Consider the following 10,443-nt stretch of genomic DNA (forward strand, 5'->3'; position numbering starts at 1 on the left):
GAAGCAAAATTCCTTGCTTCCCGTGAACTTTGCTTTGAAGTACTAGTAAGCAAACGGCACAAAAGCCTCCTTGATTTAGCAATTAGAGCCGAGTCCCTTCACAAAGAATCAGACTGGCTAGCCGATGTCCCCTTTAGACAAACACACAGCTGACTCTCTAGCACCAGAGGGGTGGCAGCAGCCCACAGTCTCTTATATCCCTCACAGCAGTCTGTATTCACAAAATATCCTTGGAAAGTTGGGTACCTCCTTCCAACATCCATGCAACATGTCATACCAAACTAGATCTTCAGATGATGGTCCTCAGCCAGCTTTCACTACTTTCAGCAAGCAGGACCTCAGGTCAACCACCCTGATGTCTCATGAACAGTAAGCACATGCCAAGGTTGCCTCTTCTACAGGAAAACATGGCTGCTTGGGTACTGATGCCGTCCCCCTTGCCGAGCACACCAATAGCGTGGCGTTTGGGAGTGGTTTAGTGGCATGACCTCACTACAAATATCACTTCCAGGTTAAGCACTCACTTCCTGTTTCTTGCTGTCTGCTATACTACACACCTGTCTGGATCATGCTCTCTCACCCAGGATTCAGGTATCACTTGATTACATTGTTCACTCTGGCTGTTTTGTTTTCTCTGGTCTCTTGGTGTTTTTCTCATATCATTCCTTCCTTTGGTGAGAGCTATATGTTTCCATTTTATGTCATTATCTACTTCTACTTCTCACCTGGGTCTAATCCTACTGACACCTTGCTTTTGGGCTTCAATCCTCACTATATCATCAGACGTGCATTATTTACATTGATATATATTATATTACTCCCCACAGAATGTCCTTTTAGACACATTCAGCACCATTTTTGATTTTTATTGGGGACCCAACTCCCATGGTAGTCCATTCACCCTTGTTTGTGTTGGTTTCATGCCGCTGGCCACTGCCACAGCCCCCGGAGATGAGTCCCCCACCATGTCTTCGGCTTCCAGCACCTCATTTGGAACCTTTAGCTGACCTGTGAGTAACCAGGGGAGGCTTCTCTCCCCCTTTTCACTTTTCTTCCCCTCTTTTTGTATTTTAATACTAGACTACAAATATACTTTATTGCAGGTACAAGTTTATTTACCCTGCATCGGCTCCTGAGTGGAAAGAACCAATGAAACGTGTAGAGCCCTTCTCGATGCTACGCAATTACCCCCATCTGATGTATTACTTGTTTATACAACCATTACCCATCAATGCATCTTGACAGCGAAGCCTAGGTCAACTTATAACACCCACAACACGATGGTGTGGCGATATGTCTTAGTGTATATATATATATATATATATATATACATGTACTATTTGTGATTAATAAGCAATACTATTTATTCATTGTATTTTGAAATGACTCAATATGTGTATATGTACCAATAAACATTTTATACATTAAGTTTTTACATCACTTTATAGCTGTGTGCTTCATTTAAAGTCCCAAACCTCCCTCCTCATTCATCTGTATCAGGGATGGAGGCATATGACCCTACCCAGTCATTGCCTCATTTAAAGTCCCACATATCCCCCCTTTTTTTGAACTCTTCTACAGGAAAAGACCCGGATGCTCTGTATCCCAGAGTATTTATACAGACTCCCAGCAGTCATCTGGTTCACCATCCCAGGGATTTATCAGGGGTGTATAAATATTCATTTAAAATACACTGAACAAAATTATGAATGCAAACTTTAGTTTTTGCCCCATTTTTAATAAGCTGAACTCAAAGATCTAAGACTTTTTCTATGTACACAAAAGGCCTATTTCTCTCAAACAGTGTTGACAAATCTGGCTAAATCTGTATAAGTGAGCCTTTCTCCTTTGCTGAGATAATCCATCCACCTTACAGGTGTGGCATATCAAGATACTGATTAGACAGCATGATTATTGCACAGGTGTGCCTTAGGCTGGCCACTATAAAAGGCCACTCTAAAGCCCCGTACACACGTACCGATCGTCGGCCGAACGTTCGGCCGTCTTTTGTCCAGGGCTGTCGTGTCTGTTGAAAACTGCAAAAGACTGCACACGAATTTTGTCGGCCAACAACAGCCGACTGCAGAAGTGATGTCATGTGATGGTTAACTTTCCGTGTGTTTTTTCTTTTCTGAGCATGCCCAGTCTTGCAAATCTGCTGATTGTCGGCCGAATTCTGTACTGACTGGCGAACAATCGGCCGTTCTGGTGTTGGCCAACAAAAATTTTAATGTCTACACGACAGATTCTTTTCGGCCGAAAGTGCGCTGTCGGCTGTCGGAAGCATCATACTAACAAGCCTACAATCGGCGGATCGGTCGTCGGCCGAATATTTACGGCCGACAATCGGTACGTGTGTATGGGGCTTTAAATGTGCAGTGTTGTTCAGTTCACACCATAACACACATATACATGGTATTCATAGTTATTTGCACCACATTGTGCGTATACATTGAGCTATGGCACACCACAAGTCACAGATTCAATTGCTTTGTGGTGTGCTGTGCACTGCACTACTCTTTGGAAAATTGTGCAGACAGTGCTTTCAAAATGAATTGGCTACCTAATAGAATACATAAAAATGCATGCATTGAAGTACACACATTGTGGTGTAAATGAGGCCTACAAATCACTTAATGATTTGTTCATTAGTATGACTATATAGTCACATGGTTGAGGGCCCACTCACATTTTGGAGACCAAAAGACAGAACTAGCTGGAGGAGTAAAGAATAAGGTAACCATTGCGCTTTTTCCAACCCCCCTGCCAAAAATAAGCATTTAACCCTTGAATGTCAGAGGGGTGGGCATTTAGCTGGCGAGCCTTCATTACATAACAGTTAGCAGACACTTCGGGGTAAATTGAGCCTTGACAATAAAACCTGGAAGCTGATTTGTTTCTGTGCGGTGCTGCACCAGATTTTATACGTGCCATTTCTAGTAAATAACCCCCTTGATTTGTGGTCTCCATACAATGAAGCACATTTTCTGAGATGTTGGATAAAATCTCATACCTAGATTCAATATCAAACCTAGAAAATGTTTGCTCCATCTCAGTCTCGCTTCTTAGGTTTTCGCAGATTAGCAGTGGGACTCGCTTAGCAGACAAGAGCCAGAAGTCTATGAAGTGCTGTTGGCACTTTTCCATTATTAGAGCTGTCCCTCACCAAATTTTAACCACTTCCAGACCAGACACTTTCACTCCCTTCCTGACCGGGCCATTTTTCAGTTTTCAGCACTGTCACACTTTGAATGACAATTACTCAGTCATGCACACTGTACCCCAATGAAAATAGACCCCAGATCTTGCCACAAAGAAGGACTGTCATCGCCTGTGCTATCACAAGGGATGTTGTTCATCCCTTCTGATAGCAATAAAAGAGGTTTTCAAAAAATTAAAGATACAGTGCATTTTAAAAAAATGTGCGAACACGCACGTAGGTCCGGTAGGTCAAAAGGCGATCACCCCACACATGTGAGGTATTGTTGGGAGCAAGGAAAATACTTTCAGTGTCAGACCTCTTCTCTATTTCTAAAATGGTAACCTGTAAAGGCTTTTAAAATGTCGGCTGTGGAGATTTTTCAGGTTAACCAGACACCGATAGAAGTACAAGGCTGCTATATACTGCTGATGAGAAAAGGTGTTTATCAGTTTATACTTACTAAAATAATTGCATTTTCATGTTCTGTGTGCTGTGGGAGATTAGATATAGTGAATGCAGAGTCCTGGTTTTAGTAATACTTTAAGCCAAAACACAATAAATCAAAGTATACACTTTATTCTTAAATTTGTTTTCAGGTCTCATAGCACTTCTCAAATTCTGCAATGCTTAGCCCTGTAATCAACCTTAGCAATATTGGTATCTGTAATTAAAAACGTATCCTTGCACCAGCGTTAATCCTGACAGCATATTGGCTTTTCACATACATTAGCTTGCAGTGTCACCTAATATGCTGTAGCATTGCAATTGAATTCAATTAGTTAGAAACTGAGGCATGAAATGGCGTGGTATGACTGGGGACTTTACTCTCAGCATCTCACTGGAAGTTTTATCATATGCTGGTACTATTTTTTTTCTCTTTTGACAGTAAGAGGAAAGCTGCCTCAGAATGTAAATCCTGATACACGCTAAGATTATTAAAGTAAAACTATGGGCAAAACTTTTTTTTTTTTCATTTTGGATAGAGTAAGGGAGAGTAATAACTCCTTTCAGTTTTTTTGTTTGTTTGTTTTTGCCATCTGCATCCCATTGGGGAGATTTACCTTCGCTTCCTGTCGCACAAGCAGAACAGGAAGTGAGAGGAAATCCCTACAAATTAGGGGAATTCCTTGCAGACCCCAAGGTCATCTTAACTAGTGTCCTCATCAGGAAAGTTTCCCTCTTTTACTTTTCTGGGGACAACACAAAGTTTGGTGTTTTATTTTACTTTCACTGTTGATGATAATGGTAAACAAGACAAATATAGAGAGGGTGAATTTTCCTAATGGGGACACAGACAGAAATACAAACTGACAGGTGTTCTAATCCCTCTCCACTCTATTCAAAGCTAAAAAAAGTTATGCCTTTAGTTATACTTTAAAGTGGTTCTAAAGGTAGAAGTTTTTTTATCTTAATGCATTTTTTTGCATTAAGATAAAAAAAACCTTGTGTGGGCAGCACCCCCCTAATAGTTACCTGAGCTCATCTAAATCCAGCAATGTTGCATGAGAGACTTGGCTGTCTTGGACTTTCCCTTCTCATTGGCTGAGACAGCAGCGTGTGCCATTGTCTCCTGCTGTCAGTCAAAGTTAGGGAGCCAATGAGGAGAGAAGGGGGGGCAGGCCGTGGTTCTGTGTCTGAATGGACACACAGAGCACTGGCTCGGCTCAGGTGCCCCCATAGCAAGCTAATTGCTGTGGGGGCACTCGACAGGAGGGAGGGGCCAGCAGCGCCAAAGAGGAACCCAAAAAGAGGAGGATCTGGGCTGCTCTGTGCAAAACCAACTGCACAGGGCAGGTAAGTGTAACATGCTGGTTATTTTTAAATAAATAGAAAAATAGACTTTAGTATTACTTTAAGTACTAAGATGTGCTACAAAAATTGAAAATATTGAAGTTTGTCTGTTCCCAAGTCTTCTGGATGATTTGGAAGCTGTTTGGTCTCTGCTCCCCTGTCCATTGTTCCAGCATCTAGGACCACCTGATCTCTCCAATGCAGATGTCCATATTCAGTGACACTTCTTCTAGCAATAGTGATTTAGCAGGGCTGGACTAGTTTTCTGAAAATATCCAGACCAACAGTATAATCATTTTCTTTTTCAGAAAAAGTATGATGAGAACATATAAGACACGGGGCTCTTTTAATCAAGTAATGTACAGACACTGCTCCAGGTGGGCCTTCCTTGTATTTTAGTCCCTTAACCATAAGATTAGGTTCAGGTCTGGCTCGCAGCCGTTACATACTCCACATGTATGCAAAGAGGTTGTCTGCACTACAATTCACAGACAATCCAACTAATTTTATTGATAACTGCCCATGATAAAACACATCACATCTCAAATAGCCAGGGAATAAGTTGTTAAAGCGGAATTCCGGGCACAAAAACATTTTTTCAATGAACATACCCCCGGGACAGTCAGGGCTAGTACATTCCACAATGGCTAGCCTCTGATCTGTCCCGGTTCGCACTTACCTGCAAGAAGAAATACTCACTGATAAAATTTCTTCTCCAGCGTTGCCATCTCTGTTGTGGGCAGCTGAAGCCAGCGCGATCCTTTTCTGCGTCCTCTTCCGTGTCTTCTTCTCCCAGAATGCGCCTGCACCGGCCCCTCTCGTCACTTCCGGTGCGGTGCCGCATTCCTCCACAGCTTCTGGGCATGCCCAGAAGCTGTTTAGCAGGGAATGCGGCGTCGCACCGGAAGTGACGAGCGGGGCCGGTGCCCTCGCATTGATTCCTGGGAGCGATGACGTTCAGCTCCCAGGAATCATTGCAAACCGGAAGTGACGGCGTGGGCCGCGGCCACAGAGGGAGGAAGTGGAAAATAGGTGAGTATTTCTTTCTACAATTACAAGGTAAGTAAAAAAAAAAATAATCCTAACTATCCAATTCCTTTTCAGGTGAAGAAGAGCAAGCGGATGGCCACAAAATAGATTAGGTCGATTTTGTGCCCGGAACTCCGCTTTAATGCGTTTCACGCAATATGTGCTTTAATCACAACCCTTTTAATCAATGCATTTCTTTTCAGTGGTTTTGTCTTTTATTTCTATTTAAATGATATGGGTTGTTAACTTGTTATACAAGGTGATCATTTACAATCACTTTAAGGTAAAAAAAAACACTTTCATTTTAGAACCACTTTAAACTGTATCTGTGGTCAAACGGTAAAATCATTTATCTATTTTATTTTTATTTATTTATCTATTTATCACTTTGTGGATATCTATTGTATATATTTTTAAAATCATTTATTAATTTCCACATTGTATTTCAATTTTTTTCTAGACAACACTGATTAAGCTGAACAATCTTAAAGTTTGTAAAACTTACTTTGTGAAGATTCCCAACACATTTCCTTCCTTGAATTATGTGACATGTATTTACTATGCCCTGTGAGTAGGCACTGCCGTGTCACACATGTCACAGAGCCTGCCACCTGAACTACAGAGGTGCTGAGAGGAGGAGTTTCAGGAGGCGGAGTCAGTAGAGGAATCAAAATACCATGGGATATGTGGTCCTTAGAAATGGAAGGTAAACAACAGAGAAGAAGCTGAAAGGCATGCAGGGAATCCAGGAAGTTGTGGTAAGAGATGGTCAGCACTCATAACATGAAATACATTTTTTAGGTAAGCTCATATTTGGATTTTCAAATATAACTATTGTTTGTATTGTAATTACAATGCTGTTGTTATACGATGAAAGTGAATGCTGTGACTATAGAAATGCTTTCAATACCAGACCCTGCCAAAAACTTTGGAAGGAATTATACTTCTATCAAGGTTTCCTTTTCATCGATGACCCTGTTGAGACAGGGTCAACCTGTTAATTTGAGAGGGGTAGCAGTCATTTTACATTTTATTGTAGAAACTGTTGTAGTCTGGGTCTCCACTGGAGAGATTTCCCCCATGAGGACACAGACAGAAAATAAAAATATGGCAGAGGTTCTATCCCTTTCCTACTGACCAACTCTACAAAAAAAATAGAGGTTCGAATGGTTGAATGGCTATGGGATTTTATTCATTATTCAATGTACCTGAAGAGGAATTTCTCATAAGAGAATAATGGGAGCTGTCATTGTTAGCCTTTTTCTTCTGAGAACGCTAGTTTGCTGGCTGTCATGCTGATGGTTTGATTTTAATGCTCAAAGACTCTAAACAAGTATAGAGTAAAGCAGTTCTGACACTTATTTAAAGCATGCTTGTTCTGGGTCAGTGGCCTAGAAGTACTGAAGGCTGACACAGCCAATCAGCTAGCATTTTCAGAAGGAAGTCAGAAATGTCAGTGGTTCTATTTCTCTTATGACCAAGTGCATTTAACAAGGAAACAGATTTCTTTCTGACTCATATCTGTGATTATATAAATACCTGGATCAACATTTTGCATTGTATTTTTAGACCTTAAAGCTGATTTAATCTCTGCTATACATTTTTTTAAATGTGCCCCTTACAGGTTAATGTCATAATGTGCTGGTATGCAGTGCATATTAACTCATTATGACAGACTCAGCTGCCAAACGTTGCTTTCCAGTGATGTGCAGTCATTGCTTGGGCGCTTCCTTTCTCACCTGGTCTTTATTACAGATTTTGTCTCAGCTGCCGCTGGAATGGCCAAGCCTTGATAGCGTCACATCATCATTGCACAGAGCAGGTGCTGTAAATGTACAATGAGTGTACACATCTGTGGTTCAGTGTCTATTAGAGCTGCTGGCAAGGGGGAAGCATTTATGACAGAAGAGACTGATGGGGACTATTCTGCCATAAAACCCTACCTGTCAGCAAATTTTAAAATGAGTTTAACCACTTCAATACTAGGCACTTTCACCCCTTTCCTTCCAAGGCCCATTTTCAGCTTTCAGCATTGTTGCAGTTTGAATGGCAATTGAGAGGTTATGCAACGCTGTATATATGTGTTATGCAATACTTTATACCATATGAAATGTTATCATTGTTTTCACACAAATAGAGCTTTATTTTGGTGGTATCACCACTGGGTTTTTTTATTTTTTGCTAAATAAATGAAAAAAGACCAAACATTTTGAAAAAAAAATTTGCTTTTCTTTGTTTCTGTTATAATATTTTCCAAATAAATAACATTTCTTCATAAATTCAAGCCAAAATGTGTTCTGCTCCATTTGTTATGGTGAAAATAACCAAAATCAGTATTTATTATTTAGTCTGGAGTGAAGTTAGAGAGTCCACAAACTATGATGTATACACTATATTACTAAAGTCCGACTTAGTCCGTAGGGTTCAATATTGAGTTGGCCCACCCTTTGGAACTATAATAGCTTCAACTCTTCTGGGAAGGCTTTCCACGAGGTTTAGGAGTGTGTCTTTGGGACCACTCTTTCAGAAGCGCATTTGTGATGTTAGGAACTGATGTGGACATGAAGGCCTGGCTTGCAGTTTCTGCTCTAATTTATCCCAGCAAAGTCCATAAAGACATGGATGAGCAAGTTTTGGGTGGAGAAACTTGATTGGCCTGCACAGAGTCCTGACCTCAACCTGATAGAACATCTTTGGGATGAATTAGGTAGAAATCAATATAACAAAACCCAGACTACCAAACTGGCATCTGGAAAAAAGGGATTCCCTAAACATAGTTTATCAAACCCCTTCAGACTTTACCACAATTGAGATCCCAGTTTATTGAAATTTTGTGGGATCGATAGAATAGAGAACTACTGGGGAGGTATTAATATGACCCAGGCGGTTTATATGAATGAAACAAAATGGATATTTGACACTTTAGGTCCAGCTGGCTTAAACATAGATTTAAATAGTTTTATTTTAGATTTTTAATTGTTCATATTTTGTGAAGTCTGGGTTTTTTCTATTGATTCCTACATAACAATTAGTATAGTAGAATGCGATATTTGCAAGACCACTTGAGGTCTCTCTTATTCTAAAACCACTATACTTTTACCAGTAATATAGAGGTCAGTGTCAATCAATATTATAGAAGTGGGGTTCTTGTTTTAATAATATTAATATTTTTATATGTGTTTGATGGTAATAAAATAAAAATATATCTATTTTTATGATAGATGTACAGTTAAGAACAAATATGTATGTTTATGGTTGCATATTGATTAAGGATGGCTAAGGATTCAATTTGATTGGCCCAGGCTGGTTGTGAATTATATATAGGCAGTTAGACGTACTCGAGCACGTGACCCCGGATGATGTCAGACGGGGCTGACGAAACAACGTTGGCTGGTGTATGAGATACATCATTTGCGGTCAGCTGGAATGCAGGTGGTGCAATTTCTTTATATTACATGCTGATCTCTCTCTTCTCTCTCTTCTTTGAGGTAAGTGCAATACAACCTTTTTTTTTTTAATAAAATGTTTTAAAATACTACACCATGAGAGAGTTATCTCCTCTCCCCCTTTTTTTTCCACAAAGTTTTTATTGAAAATAAATGGGAACAAGCATAATAGAGTATATTACAGAAACACATAGTATAAGAGGTTTGGTAAAAGACAAGTTTTGCTCACAAAGGGCCTGATTCATAGTACGGCGAATTGGCGTTTCGGCGTGATTTTGCGAAGCGGCGATTATTTAAGTCTGAAATTGGCATTCAAAGAACGGCGGGCGGAAAATAGCGCCTAGTGTGAGATTCATTAAGATGCAATATGGTCAGAGCGCGACTTAAAACCACGCCAGCTAAAAGCTCGACTAAAGTTTAGCCAAATTTTCCCCTGTACCCCCAAAAATCCCAAATCACTGTGGAAGGTGTGGAAGTCAATTTGGAGATGACTTGCGTTTAAAAAATCTCAAAAACTGACTTAGAAAGAGAGATATCTGCGAAAGTGTGGAAAGGTTAAACAGCTCCTCCAGCCGCGAGCTGCGAACTCGCGAATGTGCGCATGCGCAACGTCAAATTGGCTCAAAAAATTTCGCCAGCGCGATTTTGGGTCAATTTTTTTTTGAATACCGCTTGCAAATCCGCTGTCTCGCCCATAGAAAATGGCAAAAACCGGCGGAATTGGAAAAACATGCACACTTCCAACAAGGGATCCTTTAGTAAACACCATCACATTCCATACACCTTTCCTGCTAACTCCGAAATCATAGCAGTCAAATCTACAGTGTTTATATAGAACCTCCACATTCTCTGAAAAAACCCACAAAATATTACATTGGGGAATTGGTCGTCAGATAGAAAAAAAATAGATGTAAAACATATTTCAAAGAAAGATTATTAGCATTTCACACATATCAAGGAAATGTCACAATTTTG

The sequence above is a fragment of the Pelophylax lessonae genome (assembly GCF_965119305.1).
Source record: "Pelophylax lessonae genome assembly, chromosome: 7".
NCBI classification, from domain to species: domain Eukaryota; kingdom Metazoa; phylum Chordata; class Amphibia; order Anura; family Ranidae; genus Pelophylax; species Pelophylax lessonae.